General features: G+C 45.4%; 1 pseudogene; it reads left to right on the top strand.

The window, feature by feature from the left end:
* LOC127345896 (uncharacterized) overlaps window positions 1–16003 on the top strand; it is a 35870-nt pseudogene extending 19867 nt beyond the window's left edge.
* Window positions 16004–17625: the final 1622 nt, after the last annotated feature.

Below are 17625 nucleotides of genomic sequence, written 5' to 3'. Positions count from 1 at the left end.
TCTCCATTAAGGAAAGCTGTCTTTACGTCCATTTGATGAACGATAAGACCATAGGAGGCAGCCATGGATAGTAGTACTCGAATGGTGGTAAGTCTAGCGGCACAGGTGAATAGGTGTCGAAGTAATCTTCGCCTTCTCTCTGTGTGTAGCCTTTCGCTACAAGCCGTGCCTTGTACTTTTCAATAGTACCATCAGGTCTTAGCTTTTTCTTGAAGACCCATTTGCAGCCTACTGGCTTGCATCCATGGGGTCGTTCTGACAACTCCCAAGTTCCATTAGAAAGAATCGAGTCCATCTCATTATGGACAGCTTCTTTCCAGTCATCTGCATCTGGAGATGCATATGCCTCTGCAATGGACGTGGGAGTATCATCCACAAGGTACACAATGAAATCATCACCAAAGGATTTTTCAATCCTTCGTCTCTTGCTCCGTTTAGGAGCTTCATTGTCATCCTTCTCAGTAACATTCTCATGTGATTGTTCAAAATACTCATTAGATGTCTTGGACTCAGGAATTATCTCAGTAGAAATTCTAGCAATGCTATGCATATCTTTCATAGGAAACATATTCTCAAAAAATGTTGCATCACGAGATTCCATAATAGTATCAACGTGCATATCAGGTACCTCGGATTGAACTACTAAAAATCTATATCCTACACTCCGTGGAGCATAACCTAGAAAGATACAATCCACTGTCTTTGGTCCAAGTTTGCGCTTCTTAGTAATTGGAATATTGACTTTCGCCAAACATCCCCATGTGCGCAAATACGAAAGTGATGGTTTTCTCCCAGCCCACTCCTCGTAAGGGGTTTTATCTTTATTCTTGTTAGGAACTCTATTCAGGACATGACATGAAGTCAATAAAGCCTCCCCCCACCATGCCTTTGATAAACCAGCAGTGGCTAACATGGAATTCACCAAGTCAGTCAGCGTGCGGTTTTTCCTCTCGGCAACCCCGTTTGATTGGGGTGAATAGGGAGGCGTCCTCTCATGAATAATGCCATGTTCCTCACAGAATTCATCAAAGATTTTAGGAAAATATTCGCCACCACGATCCGACCTAAGACGCTTTATCTTTCTCTCTAGTTGATTTTCAACTTCAGCCTTATAAATTTTAAAGTAGTCTAAAGCTTCATCTTTAGTTCGCAACAAATAAACATAGCAAAATCTAGTCGCATCATCAATCAATGTCATGAAATATCTCTTTCCACCTTTTGTCAACACACCATTCATCTCGCATAGATCAGAATGTATGAGTTCTAGAGGTGCCAAGTTTCTCTCCTCGGCCGCCTTGTGAGGCTTCCGAGGTTGCTTTGATTGCACACAACTATGGCACTTAGAACCTTTGGCAATGGTGAAATTCGGAATTAAACTTAAACTGGATAGCCGAGACATTAAACCAAAATTAATGTGACATAAACGAGAATGCCAAACACTGGTGTCATCACTAACATTGCCACATATATGGTTCACAGACTTATTACTGAAATCAGAAAGCGAAAAGCGGAACAAGCCTCCGCACTCATAGCCTTTACCAATAAATTGTCCAAACTTGGAAACAACTACTTTATTCGACTCTAAGACAACCTTAAACCCATCTCTGCATAGAAGGGAGCCGCTAACGAGATTCTTGTTCATAGTAGGGACATGCTTTGCACGTTCCTCGGTGCACGATCTTCCCGAAGTGAACTTCGGATCTACCGTGCCAACACCACGAACGAAGCATGTGACCCATTCCCCATCAAGACGGAAGAATCCCGGGCGACCTGGTAAGAAGTGAACATGGATATGTCAGCACACACATGAACATTAGCACCCGTATCAATCCCACCAACATGGAGATTGAAATACCGAAAGAACAGTAAAGAGATTACTGTACCCATCAGCATTGCTAGCGGTCACCGTGTTGACTTGCCTCGCCTTTTTCTTGCGGTCTGCCCTCTCTGGACAGTCCTTAGAAAAGTGGCCAGTCTCTCCACATGTAAAGCAGCTCAGATCTGCTTTGTTTATCATCTTCTTCTTCTTGAAGGTTGTAGTCTTCATAGGCTTATTGAAGGAGGGCTTGTTATTCCCTTTGTTCTTGCTTTGTAGGGTTTCTTACGCACCATGTTGGCGCTAGACTGACCCTCTCCTTTCTCGGTATTATCCTTAGCCCGAGCTTTCTCCTCAACATCAAGAGATGCTATCAGATTTTCAAGCGATATCTCCTGTCTCTTGTGTTTGAGAGTTGTGGCAAAGTTCCTCCATGAAGGGGGCAACTTAGCGATGATGCATCCAGCCACAAACTTGTCAGGTAAGGCACACTTAAGGAGTTCAAGCTCTTTCGCAATGCACTGTATCTCATGAGCTTGTTCGACTACAGAACGGTTGTTAACCATCCTGATGTCATGGAAGCTCTCCATGATGTACGTTCCTTTGCATCGGTTGCACCGAACTTAGCATTCAGTGCATCCCAGAGCTCTTTACCATCTGTTAAGTGCATGTACACATCACACAGATGATCAGCAAGAATACTTAGAACGCATCCGACGAAGAGAGTATTGCTTTCCTTGAACTTGTTCTGATCTTGGTCAGATATAGTTCCTTCAGGTAAACCCTTAGCAACATCGAACACTTTCAGATGAGTAAGCCAGAGCATGGCCTTATACTGCCACCTCTTAAAGTGCACACCGGTAAACTTATCCGGCCTCAGTGCATCAGCAAATCCAGCCATTGTTAACTCAGGAAATTGCCTACAATTAGGTTTTTGGATTGTTGGATAATTAGGCACAATTTCCATGATTAATTCCAGAATATTAAGCATGACGACAGTAACTACTAACATGTGAAACTCGAACATACTAGATGTAGTGATCAACATGAACAGTAGCATAGCAAACAGTACAACATCCATCGCTAAACAGATCGAGATATGTCGCACGTACCGATCTGGTGGAGGTGGCGGTGGAGGTGTAGCAGATGATGTCGCAGCAGTAACGTTGTTGACGACAGGGACGACGGGTCGAAGTAGATGGCGTTGAATACGACGGTAGGCAGCACCGCCCGACTTGGACGGAAGGCGACCCGTGATGAAGAGCTTGAGCAGTCGCGCAGAGCGCTTCCCAAAAACCTAATTCGCCCTCTCCCGTACAGGATCGCAAGGACGAGCGGTTCCGGAGACCTGCTCTCCCGTTCGCCGATGCACGTCGGCTCGCGGGATGGAGTAGGCTACGATGGCGGCGCAAGCAGAGAGAGGTGGAAACCCTAACTCGTGTATTGGATGTGTTTCTGCGGTAGCCGGGCAGGAGATTATATAGGCTCGGGAAACCCTAGGCAACGTGGGCCACGCCCACGTCGCCTGGCGTTCGAGTCGGTTACAGATAGCCCACGATCCGGGAGCGACCCGAACCGACTAACTGCGACGCGTCCGTCTAGGACTCTGTTCGTTTTCCTGAGCTGCAAAAAGTAAGGAAAGTCTCGGCTCGAGGCTCAATCCACTCACCACGAGCGCGGCGCGCGTCGTGATGTGTCGAGTCGAGTCGAGACGAGACGAGACGAGCGAGCGAGGAGGAGGAGGAGCGCGCGTGTAGCACTCCTATTCTCACTCACTTACTAGTGGTGGAACAACCCACCTTATAAGGTGGTCTAACTTCCTCCCAACTTTCCATGTGGGACTAAACTTCCCACCTCTTGCCACTCCCTAGTGAGCTGCCACCAACTTGGGCTCAAACTCACAAGGCTGCCACTATGTGGGCTTTGAGATTTATAGGAAAAACTGAAATCTAATTTGGGCCACTAAAAGTGGGCCCAATATTTCAACAATCCCCCACCAGATCTCAAATCCCCATTTAGAGATTTACCAATACTCACTGCTTGTTTATATACCAGTGTTTCAGCGGAGACTGTTAAGTTGAACTTCCGCCTAGAACCTTAAGCTACATCCACTCACACTTGAACAATGGACTAAGCCTTGAATTGCAAGTTTTGCGTGAACGGGGTTTCACTCAAAGTCATGACCAGTACATGGCTGCCAGTAGCCTACCCCGCGGGTGAAGCATATGCGTCATACTTCATGGTCTCTTGATGAGTTTACTAGAGATCACCCAAATCTCATAGATTGCGACGTTTAACAATCGGACTCATATAGGTGTGTTATTTCAAGAATGCTCTGTAGGACAGCATCTTTGCTAAAATAGGCAACATAAACACATTAAGGCTTGTTGCCAACCTGCCTTACAGCAACTGAGAGTTGTGCATCTTCACATAGAGAGGGTTACATAATACTCTCCTCAATTAAACCACTAGTTTGTTCTTCCCAGGTCCTAATTCACGGGATCTCCGATCACAAAGGTTGGGTTGCCACTATGGTGTAACATCAACGGGTCTCAAACCCATCTCCCTCGATGCACTTTCTATCACATTACGTGATAGTCCCTTTGTAAAGGGATCTGCCAGGTTTTTGTCTGTTTGAATATATGTGATTATTACTCCGGATTTTCGCAATTTCCTGACAGACTTCAAACGTCTCTTGACGTGTCTTGATGACTTCGCGTTATCCTTAGAATTGTTCACTTTGACAATTACAGTTTGATTGTCACAATTCAAAAGGATTGCCGGAACAGGTTTTTCAACCACAGGCAAGTCCATCAAGAGCTCACGCAACCATTACGATTCAACGGTGGTTGTGTCTAAAGCGATAAGTTCTGCTTCCATAGTTGACCTCGTCAATATGGTTTGCTTACAAGATCTCCATGACAACTGCGCCACCTCCAAAGGTAAATACATACCCACTTGTGGCGTACGGATCAGCTACATCGAGATCCAATTCGAATCACTATATCCTTCAAGCACGGTGGGTGCCACTGAATAGTGAATCCCATAACTCATTGTACCACATAGGTAGCGCATGACCCTATCAAGTGCATGCCAATGATCAGTACCGGGTTTGACATGAACCTACTCAACTTGCTAACAGCAAAAGAGATGTCGGGTCTAGTCGCGCTCGCTAAGTACATGAGTGAGCCAACGATCTGAGAATATCTCAATTGATCTATGGCAATCCTCCGGTTCTTGCGTAGTGTCTGCCCAGGATCATAAGGTGTTGAAGAAGGCTTGCTATCAATATAGCCGAACCGGCTCAAGATCTTCTCAACATAATGGGATTGCGTTAGAGTAATCCCACTCTCGTTCTTAATCAGCTTGATGTTCAGAATCACATCAGCTTCTCCCAGATCTTTCATATCAAAACTCTTTGACAAGAAAGACTTGACCTCGTGTATTACTTTCATGTTTGTACCAAAGATCAGAATATCATCCACATACAAACATAGTATAACACCTTCGCCCCCACCATGGCGATAGTAAACGCACTTGTCGGCCTCATTGACAACAAAGCCTCTGAAGTTAAAGTTTTGTCAAACTTCTCATGCCATTGCTTAGGTGCTTGTTTTAGGCCATATAAAGATTTCAGCAACTTGCACACCTTTCTTTCTTCACCTTTTACTACAAACCCATCAGGCTGATCCATATAGATTTCCTCTTCCAACTCTCCATTAAGGAAAGCTGTCTTTACGTCCATTTGATGAACGATAAGACCATAGGAGGCAGCCATGGATAGTAGTACTCGAATGGTGGTAAGTCTAGCGACAATTGAATAGGTGTCGAAGTAATCTTCGCCTTCTCTACGTGTGTAGCCTTTCGCTACAAGCCGTGCCTTGTACTTTTCAATAGTACCATCAGGTCTTAGCTTTTTCTTGAACACCCATTTGCAGCCTACTGGCTTGCATCCATGGGGTCGTTCTGACAACTCCCAAGTTCCATTAGAAAGAATCGAGTCCATCTCATTATGGACAGCTTCTTTCCGATCATCTGCATCACGGAGATGCATATGCCTCTGCAATGGACGTGGGAGTATCATCCACAAGGTACACAATGAAATCATCACCAAAGGATTTTTCAATCCTTCGTCTCTTGCTCCGTTTAGGAGCTTCATTGTCATCCTTCTCAGTAACATTCTCATGTGATTGTTCAAAATACTCATTAGATGTCTTGGACTCGGGAATTATCTCGGTAGAAATTCTAGCAATGCTATGCATATCTTTCATAGGAAACATATTCTCAAAAAATGTTGCATCACGAGATTCCATAATAGTATCAACGTGCATATCGTGTACCTCGGATTGAACTACTAAAAATCTATATCCTACACTCCGCGGAGCATAACCTAGAAAGATACAATCCACTTGTCTTTGGTCCAAGTTTGCGCTTCTTAGTAATTGGAATATTGACTTTCGCCAAACATCCCCATGTGCGCAAATACGAAAGTGATGGTTTTCTCCCAGCCCACTCCTCGTAAGGGGTTTTATCTTTATTCTTGTTAGGAACTCTATTCGGGACATGACATGAAGTCAATAAAGCCTCCCCCACCATGCCTTTGATAAACCAGCGGTGGCTAACATGGAATTCACCAAGTCGGTCAGCGTGCGGTTTTCCTCTCGGCAACCCCGTTTGATTGGGGTGAATAGGGAGCGTCCTCTCATGAATAATGCCATGTTCCTCAGAATTCATCAAAGATTTTAGGAAAATATTCGCCACCACGATCCGACCTAAGACGCTTGATCTTTCTCTCTAGTTGATTTTCAACTTCAGCCTTATAAATTTTAAAGTAGTCTAAAGCTTCATCTTTAGTTCGCAACAAATAAACATAGCAAAATCTAGTCGCATCATCAATCAATGTCATGAAATATCTCTTTCCACCTTTTGTCAACACACCATTCATCTCGCATAGATCAGAATGTATGAGTTCTAGAGGTGCCAAGTTTCTCTCCTCGGCCGCCTTGTGAGGCTTCCGAGGTTGCTTTGATTGCACACAACTATGGCACTTAGAACCTTTGGCAATGGTGAAATTCGGAATTAAACTTAAACTGGATAGCCGAGACATTAAACCAAAATTAATGTGACATAAACGAGAATGCCAAACACTGGTGTCATCACTAACATTGCCACATATATGGTTCCACGAGACTTATTTGAAATCGAAAGCGAAAAGCGGAACAAGCCTCCGCACTCATAGCCTTTACCAATAAATTGTCCAAACTTGGAAACAACTACTTTATTCGACTCTAAGACAACCTTAAACCCATCTCTGCATAGAAGGGAGCCGCTAACGAGATTCTTGTTCATAGTAGGGACATCTTTGCACGTTCCTCGGTTTGCACGATCTTCCCCGAAGTGAACTTCAGATCTACCGTGCCAACACCACGAACAGAAGCATGTGACCCATTCCCCATCAAGACGGAAGAATCCCGGGCGACCTGGTAAGAAGTGAACATGGATATGTCAGCACACACATGAACATTAGCACCCGTATCAATCCACCAACATGGAGATTGAAATACCGAAAGAACAGTAAAGAGATTACCGTACCCATCAGCATTGCTAGCGGTCACCGTGTTGACTTGCCTCGCCTTTTTCTTGCGGTCTGCCCTCTCTGGACAGTCCTTAGAAAAGTGGCCAGTCTCTCCACATGTAAAGCAGCTCAGATCTGCTTTGTTTATCATCTTCTTCTTCTTGAAGGTTGTAGTCTTCATAGGCTTATTGAAGGAGGGCTTGTTATTCCCTTTGTTCTTGCTGTAGGGTTTCTTCTGCACCATGTTGGCGCTAGACTGACCCTCTCCTTTCTCAGTATTATCCTTAGCCCGAGCTTTCTCCTCAACATCAAGAGATGCTATCCGATTTTCAACTGATATCTCTTGTCTCTTGTGTTTGAGAGTTGTGGCAAAGTTCCTCAATGAAGGGGGCAACTTAGCGATGATGCATCCAGCCACAAACTTGTCAGGTAAGGCACACTTAAGGAGTTCAAGCTCTTTCGCAATGCACTGTATCTCATGAGCTTGTTCGACTACGTAACGGTTGTTAACCATCCCGATGTCATGGAAGCTCTCCATGATGTACGAGTTCATCGCACTGCATCGGTTGCACCGAACTTAGCATTCAGTGCATCCCAGAGCTCTTTACCATCTGTTAAGTGCATGTACACATCACACAGACGATCAGCAAGAATACTTAGAACGCATCCGACGAAGAGAGTATTGCTTTCCTTGAACTTGTTCTGATCTTGGTCAGATATAGTTCCTTCAGGTAAACCCTTAGCAACATCGAACACTTTCAGATGAGTAAGCCAGAGCATGGCCTTATACTGCCACCTCTTAAAGTGCACACCGGTAAACTTATCCGGCCTCAGTGCATCAGCAAATCCAGCCATTGTTAACTCAGGAAATTGCCTACAATTAGGTTTTTGGATTGTTGGATAATTAGGCACAATTTCCATGATTAATTCCAGAATATTAAGCATGACGACAGTAACTACTAACATGTGAAACTCGAACATACTAGATGTAGTGATCAACATGAACAGTAGCATAGCAAACAGTACAACATCCATCGCTAAACAGATCGAGATATGTCGCACGTACCGATCTGGTGGAGGTGGCGGTGGAGGTGTAGCAGATGATGTCGCGACGATAACGTTGTTGATGACAACGTTGTTGACGACAGGGACGACGGGTCGAAGTAGATGGCGTTGAATACGACGGTAGGCAGCACCGCCCGACTTGGACGGAAGGCGACCCGTGATGAAGAGCTTGAGCAGTCGCGCAGAGCGCTTCCCAAAAACCTAATTCGCCCTCTCCCGTACAGGATCGCAAGGACGAGCGGTTCCGGAGACCTGCTCTCCCGTTCGCCGATGCACGTCGGCTCGCGAGATGGAGTAGGCTACGATGGCGGCGCAAGCAGAGAGAGGTGGAAACCCTAACTCGTGTATTGGATGTGTTTCTGCGGTAGCCGGGCAGGAGATTATATAGGCTCGGGAAACCCTAGGCAACGTGGGCCACGCCCACGTCGCACGAACGTTTCGAGTCGGTTACAGATAGCCCACGATCCGGGAGCGACCCGAACCGACTAACTGCGACGCGTCCGTCTAGGACTCTGTTCGTTTTCCTGAGCTGCAAAAAGTAAGGAAAGTCTCGGCTCGAGGCTCAATCCACTCACCACGAGCGCGGCGCGCGTCGTGACGTGTCGAGTCGAGTCGAGTCGAGACGAGACGAGACGAGCGAGCGAGGAGGAGGAGGAGCGCGCGTGTAGCACTCCTATTCTCACTCACTTACTAGTGGTGGAACAACCCACCTTATAAGGTGGTCTAACTTCCTCCCAACTTTCCATGTGGGACTAAACTTCCCACCTCTTGCCACTCCCTAGTGAGCTGCCACCAACTTGGGCTCAAACTCACAAGGCTGCCACTATGTGGGCTTTGAGATTTATAGGAAAAACTGAAATCTAATTTGGGCCACTAAAAGTGGGCCCAATATTTCAACAATCCCCCACCAGATCTCAAATCCCCATTTAGAGATTTACCAATACTCACTGCTTGTTTATATACCAGTGTTTCAGCGGAGACTGTTAAGTTGAACTTCCGCCTAGAACCTTAAGCTACATCCACTCACACTTGAACAATGGACTAAGCCTTGAATTGCAAGTTTTGCGTGAACGGGGTTTCACTCAAAGTCATGACCAGTACATGGCTGCCAGTAGCCTACCCCGCGGGTGAAGCATATGCGTCATACTTCATGGTCTCTTCATGAGTTTACTAGAGATCACCCAAATCTCATAGATTGCGACGTTTAACAATCGGACTCATATAGGTGTGTTATTTCAAGAATGCTCTGTAGGACAGCATCTTTGCTAAAATAGCCAACATAAACACATTAAGGCTTGTTGCCAACCTGCCTTACAGCAACTGAGAGTTGTGCATCTTCACATAGAGAGGGTTACATAATACTCTCCTCAATTAAACCACTAGTTTGTTCTTCCCAGGTCCTAATTCACGGGATCTCCGATCACAAAGGTTGGGTTGCCACTATGGTGTAACATCAACAGGTCTCAAACCCATCTCCCTCGATGCACTTTCTATCACATTACGTGATAGTCCCTTTGTAAAGGGATCTGCCAGGTTTTTGTCTGTTTGAATATATGTAACAGTTATTACTCCGGAGTTTCGCAATTTCCTGACAGACTTCAAACGTCTCTTGACGTGTCTTGATGACTTCGCGTTATCCTTAGAATTGTTCACTTTGACAATTACAGTTTGATTGTCACAATTCAAAAGGATTGCCGGAACAGGTTTTTCAACCACGAGGCAAGTCCATCAAGAGCTCACGCAACCATTATGATTCAACAGTGGTTGTGTCTAAAGCAGTAAGTTCTGCTTCCATAGTTGACCTCGTCAATATGGTTTGCTTACAAGATCTCCATGACACTGCGCCACCTCCAAAGGTAAATACATACCCACTTGTGGCGTACAGATCAGCTACATCTGAGATCCAATTCGAATCACTATATCCTTCAAGCACAACTGGATGCCCTGAATAGTGAATCCCATAACTCATTGTACCACATAGGTAGCGCATGACCCTATCAAGTGCATGCCAATGATCGGTACCGGGTTTGACATGAACCTACTCAACTTGCTAACAGCAAAAGAGATGTCGGGTCTAGTCGCGCTCGCTAAGTACATGAGTGAGCCAACGATACGAGAATATCTCAATTGATCTATGGCAATCCTCCGGTTCTTGCGTAGTGTCACCTGGGATCATAAGGTGTTGAAGAAGGCTTGCTATCAATATGGCCGAACCGGCTCAAGATCTTCTCAACATAATGGGATTGCGTTAGAGTAATCCCACTCTCGTTCTTAATCAGCTTGATGTTGAGAATCACATCGACTTCTCCCAGGATCTTTCATATCAAAACTCTTTGACAAGAAAGACTTGACCTCGTGTATTACTTTCATGTTTGTACCAAAGATCAGAATATCATCCACATACAAACATAGTATAACACCTTCGCCCCCACCATGGCGATAGTAAACGCACTTGTCAGCCTCATTGACAACAAAGCCTACAGAAGTTAAAGTTTTGTCAAACTTCTCATGCCATTGCTTAGGTGCTTGTTTTAGGCCATATAAAGATTTCAGCAACTTGCACACCTTTCTTTCTTCACCTTTTACTACAAACCCATCAGGCTGATCCATATAGATTTCCTCTTCCAACTCTCCATTAAGGAAAGCTGTCTTTACGTCCATTTGATGAACGATAAGACCATAGGAGGCAGCCATGGATAGTAGTACTCGAATGGTGGTAAGTCTAGCGACAGGTGAATAGGTGTCGAAGTAATCTTCGCCTTCTCTCTGTGTGTAGCCTTTCGCTACAAGCCGTGCCTTGTACTTTTCAATAGTACCATCAGGTCTTAGCTTTTTCTTGAACACCCATTTGCAGCCTACTGGCTTGCATCCATGGGGTCGTTCTGACAACTCCCAAGTTCCATTAGAAAGAATCGAGTCCATCTCATTATGGACAGCTTCTTTCCAGTCATCTGCATCTGGAGATGCATATGCCTCTGCAATGGACGTGGGAGTATCATCCACAAGGTACACAATGAAATCATCACCAAAGGATTTTTCAATCCTTCGTCTCTTGCTCCGTTTAGGAGCTTCATTGTCATCCTTCTCAGTAACATTCTCATGTGATTGTTCAAAATACTCATTAGATGTACTGGACTCAGGAATTATCTCAGTAGAAATTCTAGCAATGCTATGCATATCTTTCATAGGAAACATATTCTCAAAAAATGTTGCATCACGAGATTCCATAATAGTATCAACGTGCATATCAGGTACCTCGGATTGAACTACTAAAAATCTATATCCTACACTCCTCGGAGCATAACCTAGAAAGATACAATCCACTTGTCTTTGGTCCAAGTTTGCGCTTCTTAGTAATTGGAATATTGACTTTCGCCAAACATCCCCATGTGCGCAAATACGAAAGTGATGGTTTTCTCCCAGCCCACTCCTCGTAAGGGGTTTTATCTTTATTCTTGTTAGGAACTCTATTCAGGACATGACATGAAGTCAATAAAGCCTCCCCCACCATGCCTTTGATAAACCAGCGAGTGGCTAACATGGAATTCACCAAGTCAGTCAGCGTGCGGTTTTCCTCTCGGCAACCCCGTTTGATTGGGGTGAATAGGGAGGCGTCCTCTCATGAATAATGCCATGTTCCTCACAGAATTCATCAAAGATTTTAGGAAAATATTCGCCACCACGATCCGACCTAAGACGCTTGATCTTTCTCTCTAGTTGATTTTCAACTTCAGCCTTATAAATTTTAAAGTAGTCTAAAGCTTCATCTTTAGTTCGCAACAAATAAACATAGCAAAATCTAGTCGCATCATCAATCAATGTCATGAAATATCTCTTTCCACCTTTTGTCAACACACCATTCATCTCGCATAGATCAGAATGTATGAGTTCTAGAGGTGCCAAGTTTCTCTCCTCGGCCGCCTTGTGAGGCTTCCGAGGTTGCTTTGATTGCACACAACTATGGCACTTAGAACCTTTGGCAATGGTGAAATTCGGAATTAAACTTAAAGCTTGGATAGCCGAGACATTAAACCAAAATTAATGTGACATAAACGAGAATGCCAAACACTTGGTGTCATCACTAACATTGCCACATATATGGTTCCACGAGACTTATTCTTTGAAATCGAGAAGCGAAAAGCGGAACAAGCCTCCGCACTCATAGCCTTTACCAATAAATTGTCCAAACTTGGAAACAACTACTTTATTCGACTCTAAGACAACCTTAAACCCATCTCTGCATAGAAGGGAGCCGCTAACGAGATTCTTGTTCATAGTAGGGACATGCTGCACGTTCCTCAGCTGCACGATCTTCCCCGAAGTGAACTTCAGATCTACCATGCCAACACCACGAACGAAGCATGTGACCCATTCCCCATCAAGACGGAAGAATCCCGGGCGACCTGGTAAGAAGTGAACATGGATATGTCAGCACACACATGAACATTAGCACCCGTATCAATCCACCAACATGGAGATTGAAATACCGAAAGAACAGTAAAGAGATTACCGTACCCATCAGCATTGCTAGCGGTCACCGTGTTGACTTGCCTCGCCTTTTTCTTGCGGTCTGCCCTCTCTGGACAGTCCTTAGAAAAGTGGCCAGTCTCTCCACATGTAAAGCAGCTCAGATCTGCTTTGTTTATCATCTTCTTCTTCTTGAAGGTTGTAGTCTTCATAGGCTTATTGAAGGAGGGCTTGTTATTCCCTTTGTTCTTCTTTGTAGGGTTTCTTACGCACCATGTTGGCGCTAGGCGACCCTCTCCTTTCTCAGTATTATCCTTAGCCCGAGCTTTCTCCTCAACATCAAGAGATGCTATCAGATTTTCAACTGATATCTCCTGTCTCTTGTGTTTGAGAGTTGTGGCAAAGTTCCTCCATGAAGGGGGCAACTTAGCGATGATGCATCCAGCCACAAACTTGTCAGGTAAGGCACACTTAAGGAGTTCAAGCTCTTTCGCAATGCACTGTATCTCATGAGCTTGTTCGACTACAGAACGGTTGTTAACCATCCTGATGTCATGGAAGCTCTCCATGATGTACAGTTCACTGCCTGCATCGGTTGCACCGAACTTAGCATTCAGTGCATCCCAGAGCTCTTTACCATCTGTTAAGTGCATGTACACATCACACGGACGATCAGCAAGAATACTTAGAACGCATCCGACGAAGAGAGTATTGCTTTCCTTGAACTTGTTCTGATCTTGGTCAGATATAGTTCCTTCAGGTAAACCCTTAGCAACATCGAACACTTTCAGATGAGTAAGCCAGAGCATGGCCTTATACTGCCACCTCTTAAAGTGCACACCGGTAAACTTATCCGGCCTCAGTGCATCAGCAAATCCAGCCATTATTAACTCAGGAAATTGCCTACAATTAGGTTTTTGGATTGTTGGATAATTAGGCACAATTTCCATGATTAATTCCAGAATATTAAGCATGACGACAGTAACTACTAACATGTGAAACTCGAACATACTAGATGTAGTGATCAACATGAACAGTAGCATAGCAAACAGTACAACATCCATCGCTAAACAGATCGAGATATGTCGCACGTACCGATCTGGTGGAGGTGGCGGTGGAGGTGTAGCAGATGATGTCGCAGCAGTAACGTTGTTGATGACAACGTTGTTGGCAACGAGGACGACGGGTCGAAGTAGATGGCGTTGAATACGACGGTAGGCAGCACCGCCCGACTTGGACGGAAGGCGACCCGTGATGAAGAGCTTGAGCAGTCGCGCAGAGCGCTTCCCAAAAACCTAATTCGCCCTCTCCCGTACAGGATCGCAAGGACGAGCGGTTCCGGAGACCTGCTCTCCCGTTCGCCGATGCACGTCGGCTCGCGGGATGGAGTAGGCTACGATGGCGGCGCAAGCAGAGAGAGGTGGAAACCCTAACTCGTATTGGATGTGTTTCTGCGGTAGCCGGGCAGGAGATTATATAGGCTCGAGAAACCCTAGGCAACGTGGGCCACGCCCACGTCGCACGAACGTTTGGAGTCGGTTACAGATAGCCCACGATCCGGGAGCGACCCGAACCGACTAACTGCGACGCGTCCGTCTAGGACTCTGTTCGTTTTCCTGAGCTGCAAAAAGTAAGGAAAGTCTCGGCTCAATCCACTCACCACGAGCGCGTGTCGTGTCGTGTCGTGTCGTGTCGAGACGAGCGAGGAGGAGGAGGAGCGCGCGTGTACCACTCCTATTCTCACTCACTTACTAGTGGTGGAACAACCCACCTTATAAGGTGGTCTAACTTCCTCCCAACTTTCCATGTGGGACTAAACTTCCCACCTCTTGCCACTCCCTAGTGAGCTGCCACCAACTTGGGCTCAAACTCACAAGGCTGCCACTATGTGGGCTTTGAGATTTATAGGAAAAACTGAAATCTAATTTGGGCCACTAAAAGTGGGCCCAATATTTTAACAGGTCATGCTCGACCTGAAATCCAAGATCCCCGACGACGACGACGCCAGGCTCTTCCTCCACGCCCCCACAGGGCGCTTCCGCCGCCTGCGGCTCCCGGCGCTCCGGGACCACTACATCCTCAGCGCGTCCGACGGGCTCATCGTGCTCAGAGACAGGGAGCAGCCACGCTTGGCTCGTGTCCTCAACCCCTTGACAGGCGACATGCTCCACTTTGCTGCGCCCTTGTGGGAAGGGCTAGGGTCTGTGGCTACACTGCATGCCGCAGTGAGCGGCGGCGGCGCTCGACCGGCGCTGGTCGTGTGGCGGATATGGGACAGAAGAGGGCACACGGTTCTGTATGGTGATCCAACCAGCACTGAATTTGCTGAGGGGTACATTGGCAAGGTCTTGCTGACTACCATGGTTACCTTCCAAGGGACCATCTATCTTGCTGGTCAGGAAGGATCGGTATGGAAACTCGTCCCAGCAGAGCACCGCCATCCTGAGCTTCTAGTCGCAGCTCAGATGTCGCCTGATGCGGACATATATTTACAGGAGAACAAAATCGCAAAGTCTTATCTCGTGGAGTCTGCCGGGGAGCTTCTGCTCGTTCGCCATCAGGATCAAGCCTTGAAAGTTTTCAGAGTCGATGTCGAGCACAAGATGTTGGAGGAGGTCAAGAGCATCAGCTGCCGCGCACTGTTTCTTGGTGCCGAGAGGTGTGTGTCAGTGGATGCCAATATGCTTCCGTCCATCGACACTGACTGCATATACATGTTTGATTGGGTACAAACTCACATAGAGCCTGTCTTGCATGTCTATAACCTAAGGGACGCCACGATGGACATTATCTACCATCCAAAACAAAGCTTTCACGAGGATCCCTATCATTATTTATTTGGATTAGACATTTACAGTAGTCACAATGGATTTGACATTTACAGTAGTCACAACAACCATCATGTCCGCCCTCTCAGCCTTATTCAGGTTCTCCTCGACTACTGCAACGGCGATATGAGCTCTAATTTTTAAGGACGATCAAGGATTCAAGGACGTGACAATAAATCATCTTCTTACCTCTGTGCTAGCACTTGCTTCCTCGGTTCAGTACTTATATTCTTCTTACCAATGTTGTCAGGAGTGTTAAGAGTTTTTTCGATAAAGGGCGCTTCCATTACTTATAAATAAGCATTACACCCGGCCTCTGCATAACAAGATGCACACAGCCGCACACACTCAAGAGTATCATCGTACACACCCAAAAAAGAACAAACGTCTTTGAATAAGCTATGAGAAAAACCAACAATGGTGAACGCCTAGGACCCCGAAGGCTCAATCCGAAGGTTACGCCGCCATCCATGTTGGGAAAAAATATCCTTCGCCACATCGTCCAATCGTGAAGATACCTCCATAAAGAGGTCTCGATTCTCTGTCCGTTGAAGCATAGACCACGAACGGAGCAAAGCGGTGGATCGGTAGATAACCTGCAAACAAGAAGAGTTAATATCATGGAAAATCTTGTCATTTCTACATAGCCAAAGCGACCAAATGATGGCAATCGCCCCCACCCTAATAAAGGTTTTATACTTACGGTCCACCCCATTTAACCAGCTGCCAAAAAGATTAGCAACGCTCTGAGGTGGATGCAAGGTAGAACCTATCTGGGTTATCGACCATATAGATCTCGCAAATTGACACTGGAAAAAAAGATGATTGATTGTCTCGTCATGATGACAAAAAATACACTTTTTGCTACCTTGCCAATTACGCTTTACAAGATTGTCCTTAGTAAGAATTACCCCCCTACGAAGATACCAAGCAAAAATTTTCGTTTTTAACGGTATCTTCATAGACCAGATTTTTGTATTCTTATAAACAGGTGTAACAGAATGAATCAGCGCATTGTACATTGAATCCACCGAGAATTTACCACTCTCGCATAGATTCCATCTAACCACATCAGGACCTGACGTCAACTGTACTCGTTCGAGTCGTTGAAGCAAGACGTTCCAAGATGCTAGTCTGGGACCTATCAAATCCCGTCTGAATGACATTTCAACCGGTGTTTGTTGCATCACCGTTGCGATGGTATCAGATTTGTGGCGTACAATGTTATACAAGGCCGGATACTGTTCTCGGAGGGTTGTAGGTCCTAGCCATCTGTCCTCCCAGAAGCGTATCTGAGATCCATCCTTAATAGAAAAGGATGTAAAAGGAAAAAAGAATTTCTTAGTCGCCATAAGTCCAGCCCAAAAATGTGAGTCACCGGGTTTCCAAACCACTTGTGACAAAGCTTTGGAGCCTACATATTTTCTTTTTAGAATTGTTTGCCATATACCTTCTTCTGAAAGAAGTTTAAATAACCATTTCCCAAGGAGGGCTCGGTTTTTGATTTCAAGATCATGAACCCCAAGCCCTCCGTGGTCCTTTGGTCGACAAACTATATTCCATTTGGCCAACCGATATTTCTTTTTCTCACTATCTCCTTGCCAAAAGAATCTAGATCGGAAGTAATCTAACCGATGCAAGACACCTTTAGGTAATTGGAAGAAGGAAATCATATACAGCACCATATTACTTAGTACTGAATTAATGAGTACCAATCGACCCCCTAGAGATAGTAATTTTCCTTTCCAGCTAGATAACCGCTTTTGGAGTCTTTCCTCAACAAGTTTCCATTCAGCTATTGTTAGTCTCCGAAAATGAATCGGAATACCCAAATAACTAATAGGAAACTGCCCAAGCCCGCAGCCGAATAGTTC

The sequence above is a fragment of the Lolium perenne genome, chromosome 3 (genome assembly GCF_019359855.2).
Source record: "Lolium perenne isolate Kyuss_39 chromosome 3, Kyuss_2.0, whole genome shotgun sequence".
NCBI lineage: Eukaryota > Viridiplantae > Streptophyta > Magnoliopsida > Poales > Poaceae > Lolium > Lolium perenne.
Note: the sequence above shows the minus strand (reverse complement) of the source record. Positions and strands in the feature narration are given on the sequence as shown.